Below are 11476 nucleotides of genomic sequence, written 5' to 3' on the forward strand. Positions count from 1 at the left end.
CTCTCTCTCCAGATAAGTTAAATTTATGTCATTTTTCTAAAACTTTCATGTTTTGTCATCATAAATGTTGTTCTTGTATCCGGAATTTATCCGGAAATGTGATATTTTTAAGGGCAATCTTGTATCAATCGAGGTTCCGGACTGTTAATCAACAGTTTACCCGGACTGATGCTAAGATTTTTTTCACTTTGACAAAGTATATGTACAATACTTAGGCCATATTTAAAGGGAAATAATTCATCAAAACGATCGTTCATTTTGGCAATTTATTTTGCCCTCTGTTGACCTAGCTTTTATCCCGAAGGCCCATTTAAAGTGTTCAAGACATTTGTCGAAATTTAGAGTGAAACATTCAAATAGGTGGGTGGATGTGTATTTTTGTTACCTTTGAGGAATCAACAATTTCCGCATAAATTTGAGAGTTAGGAACATTGAGATGTCGTCCTTTGTGTCTTCGTAAGTCCATGGACACTTTTCTTAAATAAACAAAAGTTTAACTCTTTTATTGTTTATTTTAAAAACCACCTTTCAATATTGTTTTGGTATATTTTTTATAGAAATATACGAGGAAAACAAGTCAGACCTGTGATGTGATAAGCGCATCCCAATACAGCAGCCTACGAAGACACCAACTGCCAAAGCTCCAGGAAAAATGATTACTAAATATAACGTATGAAATCATTTTATGCTTCCGTAACACAAAATCATATTTACAATTGCTTATTCATAAGTGCACATCAAATAATTCAAAAGTAATTTAATTTTAAAGTAGAATATTGCTGCCAAACATTTTCATAATAAAACATATATAACATATTATTTGCTTCTTATTCTTACAACTTTATAATGTTAAGTCAATATAATAATGAGCTGAATTTGACTTGTTTATAATTATATTCTTTTAGAACAGTCAAGAATTCATATTCAGAGCAGAGGAAAGCATATTATATTTTGGTATTAAATGAACTTTGTTATATATATATATATATATATATATATATATATATATATATATATATATATATATATATATTGCACCTTTCCAATGATTCCAAAGCTTCTTAATCCAATTGTTTGTGTTTATTGAAAATTCGGAGTCGTTCATATGGGTCGTGACTTGTTCATTACGTCTCAAAGGGCAGGTAAAAATTCCAGAATCACAGAGATGTATTGATAAGTTTCTCTGCACGGCAGGCATAGGGTTCGTTACAGAAGCAGAAATTCTACAATATTATTATACCTCATTATAATAAATTTCATATAACTGATCCAGAGATTGACATGGCAGGACAAACAAAACTTTGTGTCTACCGCAGAGGAAATATGATATCCAACTTCTTTTAAATCCTTATGAATTTTTATACCAATAGTATAAAAAAGCCTAAATATGAGCAAATGATCTAATCGAACCGATAACCGAATAGGCAATTTCATAAAATTAATAACATTTTTTCTTATTGTATCAAAACATTAAAAAATACATAAGTCAAACTACTGATAAATAAAAATTAAAATTGTAAGTTAAATGTTTTCGCTTTGATATACACAATTTTAAAATTATATGATTTTGATCTTTTGATGAACTCTTTATGTCGTACAATGTTTGGTATCAGAACAGACAACTTACTCTGTAATTTGCATTTTGACCTCGTCAAAGAAACAATTTCCTTCGTCAATTTTGAATGTTGAACATGACTGTCTATTCATATGTTCGTCTATATAAGATTAGAAAAAATATATCATCACAGGAATTAAAAAATATAATAAATTTCATTAGCCAAAATCACGGACAACCTCGGTTTTGCATTTGTGAAGATTTGCTGCGCACGTCATATTTATGAGTTTGAAATTAATGAATATTATTAGTTTACTAGTATTTTCCCTTACCATTTAGTTTGTTGACCACAAGGTAATTTAAACATTCCTGGGTTTCTTCTGTGTGTACTTCAATTGTGCAATTAATCTTTAACTGACTTGTTTTGAAGATACCTTTGCATATGATTTTTGCGCACGTTGCATTTGCACATGCACACAATGTACTATGTGATTTTGTAACGTTTATTGGGCAAGATTTGTCATTAATGCAGTTCCAAAAGTTTTTTGTGTCATCTATAAAATGAGACAAGTAAAATCATATATACTGTATTCAGGTATACCTTGTAAATTCGTTTCAAGGGTTTGATAAATGTATGAGAATTGTATACGTTAAAGAAAGAGAGGAGTAACTAAAATAACATTGTATGTTGTGGAAAATAAAACCAAATATAAACAGGATATATTCTATTAGAATGTTGATATAACTTTAAGAATGGAGTTAGCATGAGTCGATGTAAAGTACATATATCGGAAGTAAACATTTGAATCATTTTGGTAAGGCTAGATTATTCTTGCAAATTATAAAATTAAATGAAATTTTAAAAAAAATGACTCTATGAATTTCCTGATATTTGCTTTTTAATTAATTATACCCTAACATTTTTCTAAGAATAGTTTTAAAAAAGTTATATATATATATATATATATATATATATATATATATATATATATATATATATATATATATATATATATATATATATATATATATATGATATTTGTTGGTGGTAACAATGACTATAATACGTAGTGCATAAGATCTTATTTTCCATCTACTCTTCTAATAATGATTATAGTTATGTAGTTACTGTTTCCCATGTTGATCCAGGTTGCTTGAAACGATACATTAAATTCGTTAACGTCCGTGGCATTTGTTTCTGTTTTATTGATAACTCTGAAATACAAAGGAATAGGAGTTGAGTGAATGTGTATTTCTAAACAACAGGAACATACAATACATGCGCATGGCATAACATCAGTGTTTAGCTCATCTCAGCTGAACGCTCAAGTGAGCTATTCTGATCGTATTTAGTCCGTTGTCCATCTGTCCATCTGCCCGTCTGTCTGTAAACTTTTTAGATTTTGAACTTCTTCTCTAAAACCGCTCGGCCAATTGCAACCAGATTTGACACAAAGCATCCTTATGGGAATGCAAACATTAATTGGAGAAATAAAAGACCGGTCTTTATTCAAGGGGGAGAAAACCCAGAAACTGTAGAAAAAAGGTGTGCATTTTTAAAAATCTTCTCAAGAACTGCTGAGTCAAGTTCAACGTAATTTAGCATAAATAATCCTTGCAAACATTTTGTGCTAATTCTGTTTCAAATCTGAGTTATTACGAAAACAATATTAAAGGAAAGGCGTGTTTCAATCACTTTATTACAGAGGGTTCGGTATTCCATACTTATAAAACTTAAAGCCGCAATGTTCAACGTATGATAAACGGGTCGACATGACAAAGATGAATTTGTTTGTTGTGCAACATTTGGCATGCGAAGGAAATCTTTGAAACATGCAAATACATTGATGCCGGTTTCATTTCAATAAATAGAGGTTAAGGAAGTATGGGACTCACGATTTTGAATCTACCGCGCAACTCTGAATGACGTAAACCAATTCGCGGTCGTTAAATCTGTTTGTTCAATTCTAAGGTATTAAACAATAAAATTTATAGTGGAAAGGGTTTTATAGGTTTTGTAAATAATAAATCGTGAATATAAATGATAATAAGAGTTAATTTAACCCAAAATTCTTTTTTTACGACATAAATATCGGTTCAGTTTTCGGCAATGCGGAGGAAACGTGGATTTGATTTTGAACGCTGAGAAGACCAATCGCCACATAGAGGTTGCTAAAGCTCAGAAAAGGGATAGTGTAGTGCGAACGTGGACGCTCTATTGGGCAGATCAATCACATATTTTGATATTACAGCTGAAAAATTCTCATCGGAGATGGAGGAAGATGACTCGACGCCAGCAAAAGCGATATGTCCAGGTTTGACTTACATTCATTGATAGAGTAAAAGTATTTGTAATCTCAGCAGGATTAAGTTCGTCGAGACTGAAAGTTTTTGATAGACGTTTTTTCAGATTTTCAGTTTCGGCGAATCTTGCTGAGACTAGAGTAAAAGTAAAATTGGTATGGACATCATTAATTTTTTCTTGTATAAATGCTATGGAGTTGTAATGCACAAGCGCAAGCATTGATATGTAAGATACCTACATGCCTATCAAAGTAAGCATCGTACATATTCGTTAGTAAAGCCCCAAGCACCTGAGATGTAATTTCATAATAAAAAAAATAATCATAATTATATATACAAGTCTTTGACAGTATGCCACTATGGTTCAATACACATATCAGAACACAGTAGAATTCTTTATGTCTCTCATTTAAATAGTTAAACTTAATTCTAACATATATCAGAATGTGTATCATGTCGTCACATGTTTCAGATAATCAGATGTTTCCAGTAGTCGATTTTCAATGCATGGTTCAAAATGATGTCATACCACACATACGAAATCTCCTGTCGTCTCTATGCATATTCATTAGTCAAATTATCTGGCATTCAATTTATATTTATACTCTATCCCGAGATTTTGCTTCCACTTCTTTTCGCTTGATACTTCGATAATCATAAATACCTTTGAGTTCGAACTACGTTCATCCACTATTATAAAAAATGTCCAGATTATATGTTTTGAAACGCCCCCTCTACCTCTTCGGGTTTCAATACACATCCCAAAATAAAAAGTCTGCTGAGATTTTGCATTTGCATTGCATCAGCCATAAATAAGCCCGGATGATAACTTTGAAAAATTGTGGGAGGTGTTCGGAGTACTTCCGAATGGAGAAAAGATGTAAACATTTCCCATTATAAATCTCTGTAAGAAATTTGTTTTTGTTCCAGTGAACTTTTATGAGTGAAAAATGATAATTTGTCAATTAAGATATCATGTATATTTTCCCTTTTATCGACTTCAACAGCATTTCTTTCACAGGTATGTGTATTTTTATTAAAAATAATCAAAAAGTGATGGAAGCAGTAACTCGGGACAGACTATAAGCTACAAGTTGAGACTGCAAATGATGATGACTTTGATTTTGTATCAGTAATTTCTGATGCTATATATGAGTGAGGTTAAAAATGATTTAGTTTTGATAGAAATTGTAAACTGACAGCCATTATGTGTGGGGTTAAGAGTTAGACTATTGGAAACCCATGACGTCTGGAGATATATTTTAAAATAGAAAGACAGATTGAACACTTTCTGTAATGATATACACTATGGTATACACATTAACTCATAATTTACATATTGACAGCAAAATAAATTTCAAATAGGTGTGAAATAGACGTCAAGTACAATGTCAACCTCAGATGGTATCTTTTTTTCCCGTTAAAACACCTGTACAGTGTCTGGAGCTTTTATGTGACTTTCAGTCTTTCACAATAATGCTCCCTCAAAAATTACTTTTCACAGCCCCATGCCCTTCTCCATGTTGAAATATTTGCATTTATCTGATTGGAGAACATGTAATTTAAAAGTAAAGATTTCAGAAGTCATTGTCTTTTATTAACTATTCCTCTCTTAGTAAATATTATTATGTTTGTTAAATCTGAGTTAACCTTAGAGTCTGTTTATGCCTTTATAATATCAAGTACACATGCATATATTTTTTTTACTGATCAACTTTGCAACCAACTGGTGTTCCATTTAAAATTCTCTCATGGTGCAAAAATTCCTGATTATGTAACTTAATATTACAGATGTTGACCATGAAGAAGTTGTCCAAATGTCTGATTGTGGTTGGAGACAGTGGAGGAGTTTGGTGGAATTAGGGATGTAAGCAGATACGCATTAAAGAGAGCCCGATGGTCGAGGCCATTTTTAGACTGTATTGATCTTCTAATGAAGAAGAGCTATACATAGAAATATGCTGGTTGGCAGAATAGATAGAGAGAGTGAAGTCATGACGGTTTATCAGGTATTTGATAAATTACTAGTACATAAACTACTGGGTAATTTCGTTTGGTACAGTGTATCACTGTGATTGGTTTAAATTTTCATGGATTTCAAGGGTATACTCTTTCATATCAACAAATTAAAGCCCCCATACAGTAAGGTAAAAGTTAATGTATTATTCCATATATATTTTGACTGAATCCTTAGTCCCAGAGATTATCACTGTGCAATATATTTTTTGTCATTTATTTCATTCTTTTTAATACTCCTAGCATGAGTGTGCCAATTGAAAGTCTTTCATTCATTTAAAACGTTTGTTTATTATATCAGTAAATTCTAAATTATATAATTTTTGAATGCCATGGAAATCGAACCACATGTAGTTGAATAAACCCTGAATTGTCCGAGGCCTAGTCTTTGTGAACCATAAATTGTACATCCTAAGAAATCCTTGTGTTTGAATGTCACAACAGTTTTTAGATATTTCTTTATGTATAAGTATTTAAGTTGATGCTATACCCTATCTTTCAGGTCATTCATCTATGATCGGGACATTTTCTGGAAAAATAGAAAACTTTTCAACAAGATCGAAATCCTGTCGCACATGTACTTTGTCTCTCAATTCCAAATCAACACCTCCTCCACATGATTGCATTATCAACTGGAATGGAAAGTTCTATGAAGGCCATGGAGAGTGACATGATAGAAGAGATGGTCAAGGATGTGAATGATGGGTCTATTTGTATAAAGACAATAGTTGGTGATGAAGATAGCACAATGATTTCAAAACTTCGGACAAACATTGACACAAATATTGGTAAAACATTGGATGCTTATCATGTGAAGGAAATCTTAAGGAACCATCTATATTGTGAAAAAATAACACACAACTTTAACTTTCAAAGTCATACAGTATCTCAAAAGATGTTTATACTACATCTTTGCCCAAATAAAAAGCAGATGTTGCAAGGATAAGCCAAGGATGTGCTCTTGTCTGCTTCAATATTTATGTTAGATATATAATAAAATTGTTGATAGCGTTCGTTCTGGAGCGGTAATTGTCAGCTTCATTAGTTATGCTAGATTGGTAATACATGTAACAATGTTGAAAGGGCTTTTGATTTGGGTGCATTATTTGTATAAGTTTGTTGATCTATTACATTGAACATATACATGTGAGGAGTTAAATGTCCAGTATAAACTTGATTAGTTTTAAAAAAATTCATACCATAATATATGGTTATAACAGTAATGGATGTTGTTCTGCCAAAATAGCTTAAAATTATATTCGGCATTTGTACTGTGCATTTTGTACATGATGTAATGCTGATTTCAATCTTTTTTTATGTTTCAGAGTTGAAAAAAATAATTATAATACATGTAGCAAATCATAAATTAAATATTTATTTGTTTATACCTACTAGAATTAATTTGTTCCTACCTGGTATAGTGTTATAAGGTGCAAATGGTTTAAAAATTTGTATTTTAGCAGAGGAATTTCAAGTTAAGCAGAGGAAATTTGAGATTTAAATGAATAATTTTTTACTTTTTTGTTGAATTTTATAAAGTACCAGCATTGTAGTAAAGATATTATTAATTGACTCAATGTTTATTGAACAAAAAGTTGGTATTGATTATTTTATCTACACTAGAATAGTGATCAAGTGAAAATGGCGCGAAATTGTAAAAACAGACCAGAGTAAATTCAGATTGCAATATCTTTTTATCTAAGTCATTGACATATGAGTTTCTCCTTTTCCAGTGAAAGCATAACATTTGTATATTTCGTTTAAGTTCAAAAATAAAACTTCCAATTATATCAAAACAGATTTTTTGACCATTTTGCATTGAAGGTCAACACAAAAAGTAACAAATTTGAACCATGCAGAGGAAATTCGGTCGCACATTGTTTGATACTGAGGAGGCTTTCAGAATTTTTTTTTTAATAAATTGTTCTTCTGTCAATGTATTATAAATAGCATATAAGAAAAATGTAATAAAATTACTATAAACGATGTAGCATTGCTTCATTTCTGTTGTAAGTGGTGTATTTTGATGAACGGAAGTATTTCCAACAAGGGTATGTTTGGATACCGTTACCATGGAAACAAACATATTAACCTATCAAAAAATTGTTATATTTTGTTAGAAAAAATGCAATGCTATTTGTTGAACCAATTTTTAAAAAATTTTAATTACTTTGGTGTCAGTCCCATACTCCCTTAAATATTTCAATGCGTTGACAGTTTACACATTTGACGGTGGTGTTTTGTTAGCTTGATTTGAACTTTGTTTCATTTTCATTATTTATGCTTTGTAACCTGGGGAAATATCGCCTGTATTTTGTAAATTTTAGCTCACCTGAGCTGAAAGCTTAAGTTAGCTTTTCTAATCACATTTTGTCTGTCGTCCGTCTGTCCGTACGTCTGTAAACTTTTCACATTTTCAACACCTTCTCCCGAACTACTGGGCCAATTTAAACCAAGCTTGGCAAAAATCATCCTTAAGCAAAGGGAATTCAAAGTTGTAAAAACCAGGGGCCACATCCATTTTTAATTATTAGAAATGAATGAAATTTTTAAAAAAAATCTCATTCTCAAAAACCATTAAGCCAGGAAAGCTGAAACTTGTGTTTTGAAACATCCCCTGGTAGTGTAGATTCAAAGTTGTAAAAATCATGACCCCAGGGGGTAGGATGGGGCCACAATGGGTGGTCAAAGTTTAACATAGGAATATATAGAGTTAAGTTTAAAAATCGTCTTCTCGGAAAAGTATACTCAGGTAGTATAAATACAAAGTTGTGAAAATCCTGACCCCCTTGGGATAGGGTTGGCCATTGGGGGTGTTAAGTAGACATAGGAATATGTAGAGTAAAATTCTAAAAATCTTCTCAAAAACTAATCAGCCAGGAAAGCTGGACCCCCTCGGGGTAGGGTTGGCCATTGGGGGGGGGGGGTAAATTTTAACATAGGAATAGGTAGAGTAAATTTTTAAAAATCTTCTCAAAAACTAATCAGCCAGGAAAGCTGGAACTTGTGTGGAAGTATCTTCAGTTAATTTAGATTCAAAGTTGTGAAAATCATGATCCCCGAAGAAGGGTCGGGCCACAATGGGGGGGGGGGGAGTCAAAGTTTTATATTGGAATACATAGAATAAATCTTTAAAGATCTTCTTCTCAGAAACTAATCAGCTAGGAAAGCTGAAACTTGTATGGAAGTATCCTCAGGTAATGTAGATTCAAAGTTGTGAAAATCAGGATCCCCAGGAGAAGGGTCGGACCACATGGGGGGGGGGTCAAAGTTTAACATTGGAATATATCGAGTAAATCTTTAAAAATATTTTACTCAGAAACTAATCAGCCAGGAAAGCTAAAACTAGTGTTGAAGCATCCTCAGGTAGTGTAGATTCAAAATTGTGAAAATTATGTCCCCCATGGGTAGGGTGGGGCCACATTGTGGGGGGATGTTGAAGTTTTACATGGGAATATGTAGAATAAATCTTTAAAAATCTTTTTCTCAAAAACTAATCAACCAGAAAAGCTGAAATTTGTGAGGAACTATCCTCAGGTAGTGTAGACTCAAAGTTTTAATCATGATCCCCAGGGGTAGGGTGGAGTCATATTGGGGGGGGGGGGGTGTGTTAAAGTTTTACATGGGAATATGTAAAGTAAATCTTTAAAAATCTTCTTCTCAAAAACTAATCAGGCAGGAAGCCTGAAAATTGTGTGGACGTACATGTATCTTCAGGTAAAGAAGATTCAAAGTGTGAAAATAATGACACCCCGGGAGTAGGGTTTACCACAATGGGGAGGGGATCAAACTTTTACATAGGAATATGTAGAGTAAATCTTTAAAAGTCTTCTTTTCAGAAACTAATCAGCAAGATGATTTTTTGTTATTGTTAAGACTTTGGCCCCAGGACAAATGTTCGGCCTCACAAGAAGGTTCAGAGTTTGATGTAGGTTTATATCCCATATATGAATATATATTAAGGATGTTTTTCATGTTATATGACTATAAAATCATCCTGTTAGAAAAGGAACTAATGATTATAAACATAAAAATATCAAGGGAGAAAATATATTTTATTTATACAATATCTACATGAATTATTGTACATTGTCCAGATAGTTTGTATTATGACTGCATTAAGCTGATTTTTTCAATCGTATTGTTCTTCAGCTGAGCGATGTGGCCCATCAAATCAAACATAGACTTCGGTAAATCAGAAAGCTGACTGTTTACCAGCGTAAAACAAGCAAAATTTGTTTTGTCAACAATTAAAGTACTAAAATGCAATTCATTCTAATGGTAAATAGGTATGATCTTTTACGTGATGGTTGATTTATGCAGCGTGTTTTATTGAGATGCTCGGCATTTTCTCGAGTTTTCATGTTAAACAGTTTTAAAAAAAGATTAATATCGCTGACGGAAATATGTAGGTATATATACATGATTCATTTTGAAAAAATAAATTGTGCTCTTTATTGTTTTTAGTGCATGTTTCTTCTGTTTAATTTTTTTTTTATAATTTTTATTAACTAACCATATTTGAGCGTTAAGCTTTGAATAATAATTAAGACACAGAGTGTGCCCACAATTCTATGTTTTTATACAGATCTGTGGCCATTCTTTTCTTTTTTTCTTTTTTTGTTTACCTTTTATATTCTGAATAGGAAACACTAAGTTAAAAATCTTTAGCTGAATATTAATAACTCATCTGAACAGAATATTACTCAAAGCTCTCTATCTTGATGATAATTCTACAATTAACGCTGAAGTTTTGGTTCATCTTTAAAAAATGTTATAATAAAAGTTAAAGACACAGTACAGCTGAGAACATATATGTAAATAACTTCAGATTTACCCATTGTATCGTGTATAAGAAAAACGTTGATTGTAATAGTTGAAATACATAAAAATTCCTTTCACAGTCTAAATTTTTGTAATTGTGAGCTTCCGGAAATTTAAGGGCTTACAAACCGGAATAATCTGAAATCGTTTATTTGTACCACGTGGACTTTAATTGACTGTAATTGACACGTGCTAAAAACTACAAGATCTTTGTCCGACTACGGTCATCATGGTATACGAGGTTAAAGGGACTCTCTAAATGGAACATATCCTCACTTACTAGATAATTTATAAATGGTTTACCAATTTCGGTTCATTTTAAAATGAACAGACATAAATATGCCAAATAACCTCTCAAGGGGCCTCATTACAAAAATGAATTTAGGTTGTAGCAACTCCTATGATAACAAGAAAAATACATTCTCACAAAATAATAATTGTGATTATTTTAAAATGTTGAACAACTATTACCTAGGAGAAGTAAAAAAAAAGACACATTTTATCAACAAACATGTCCAGGAGAATCTTCGCAGGCTCTTGTTTACAGTAAATACGCATGGGTTATAGTATCACTGGTGTTAAGCCGGTATGCGTACCATTTGGTACGCATATCATAAGATGGCGACGACCTCTGCAGGTTCGTAAGTTTACACAACTCTTTTTATTTATTCAGATCGTATTTCAGCGGGTAAAACATCAGTATTTGATGGGCTAGCGAATCTTCACATGTAGCAACCTATAAAATAATCCAAAACTGCATATTAATTAATATTTTCT

The 11476-nt window shown here is 32.0% G+C and overlaps 1 long non-coding RNA gene and 1 pseudogene across 1 annotated transcript; one reads left to right on the forward strand and one right to left on the reverse strand.

The window, feature by feature from the left end:
• Positions 1-1064: 1064 nt before the first annotated feature.
• Positions 1065-2216, reverse strand: LOC128158277 (uncharacterized). The gene is made up of 3 exons (XR_008239943.1): positions 1888-2216; positions 1628-1715; positions 1065-1223 (listed from the first exon to the last, which is right to left on the reverse strand). It is a non-coding gene; the product is annotated as an uncharacterized LOC128158277 (long non-coding RNA).
• Positions 2217-3436: 1220 nt separating this feature from the next.
• Positions 3437-7787, forward strand: LOC128161618 (uncharacterized; annotated as a pseudogene).
• Positions 7788-11476: the final 3689 nt, after the last annotated feature.

The sequence above is a fragment of the Crassostrea angulata genome, chromosome 8 (genome assembly GCF_025612915.1).
Source record: "Crassostrea angulata isolate pt1a10 chromosome 8, ASM2561291v2, whole genome shotgun sequence".
Classification (NCBI taxonomy): domain Eukaryota; kingdom Metazoa; phylum Mollusca; class Bivalvia; order Ostreida; family Ostreidae; genus Magallana; species Magallana angulata.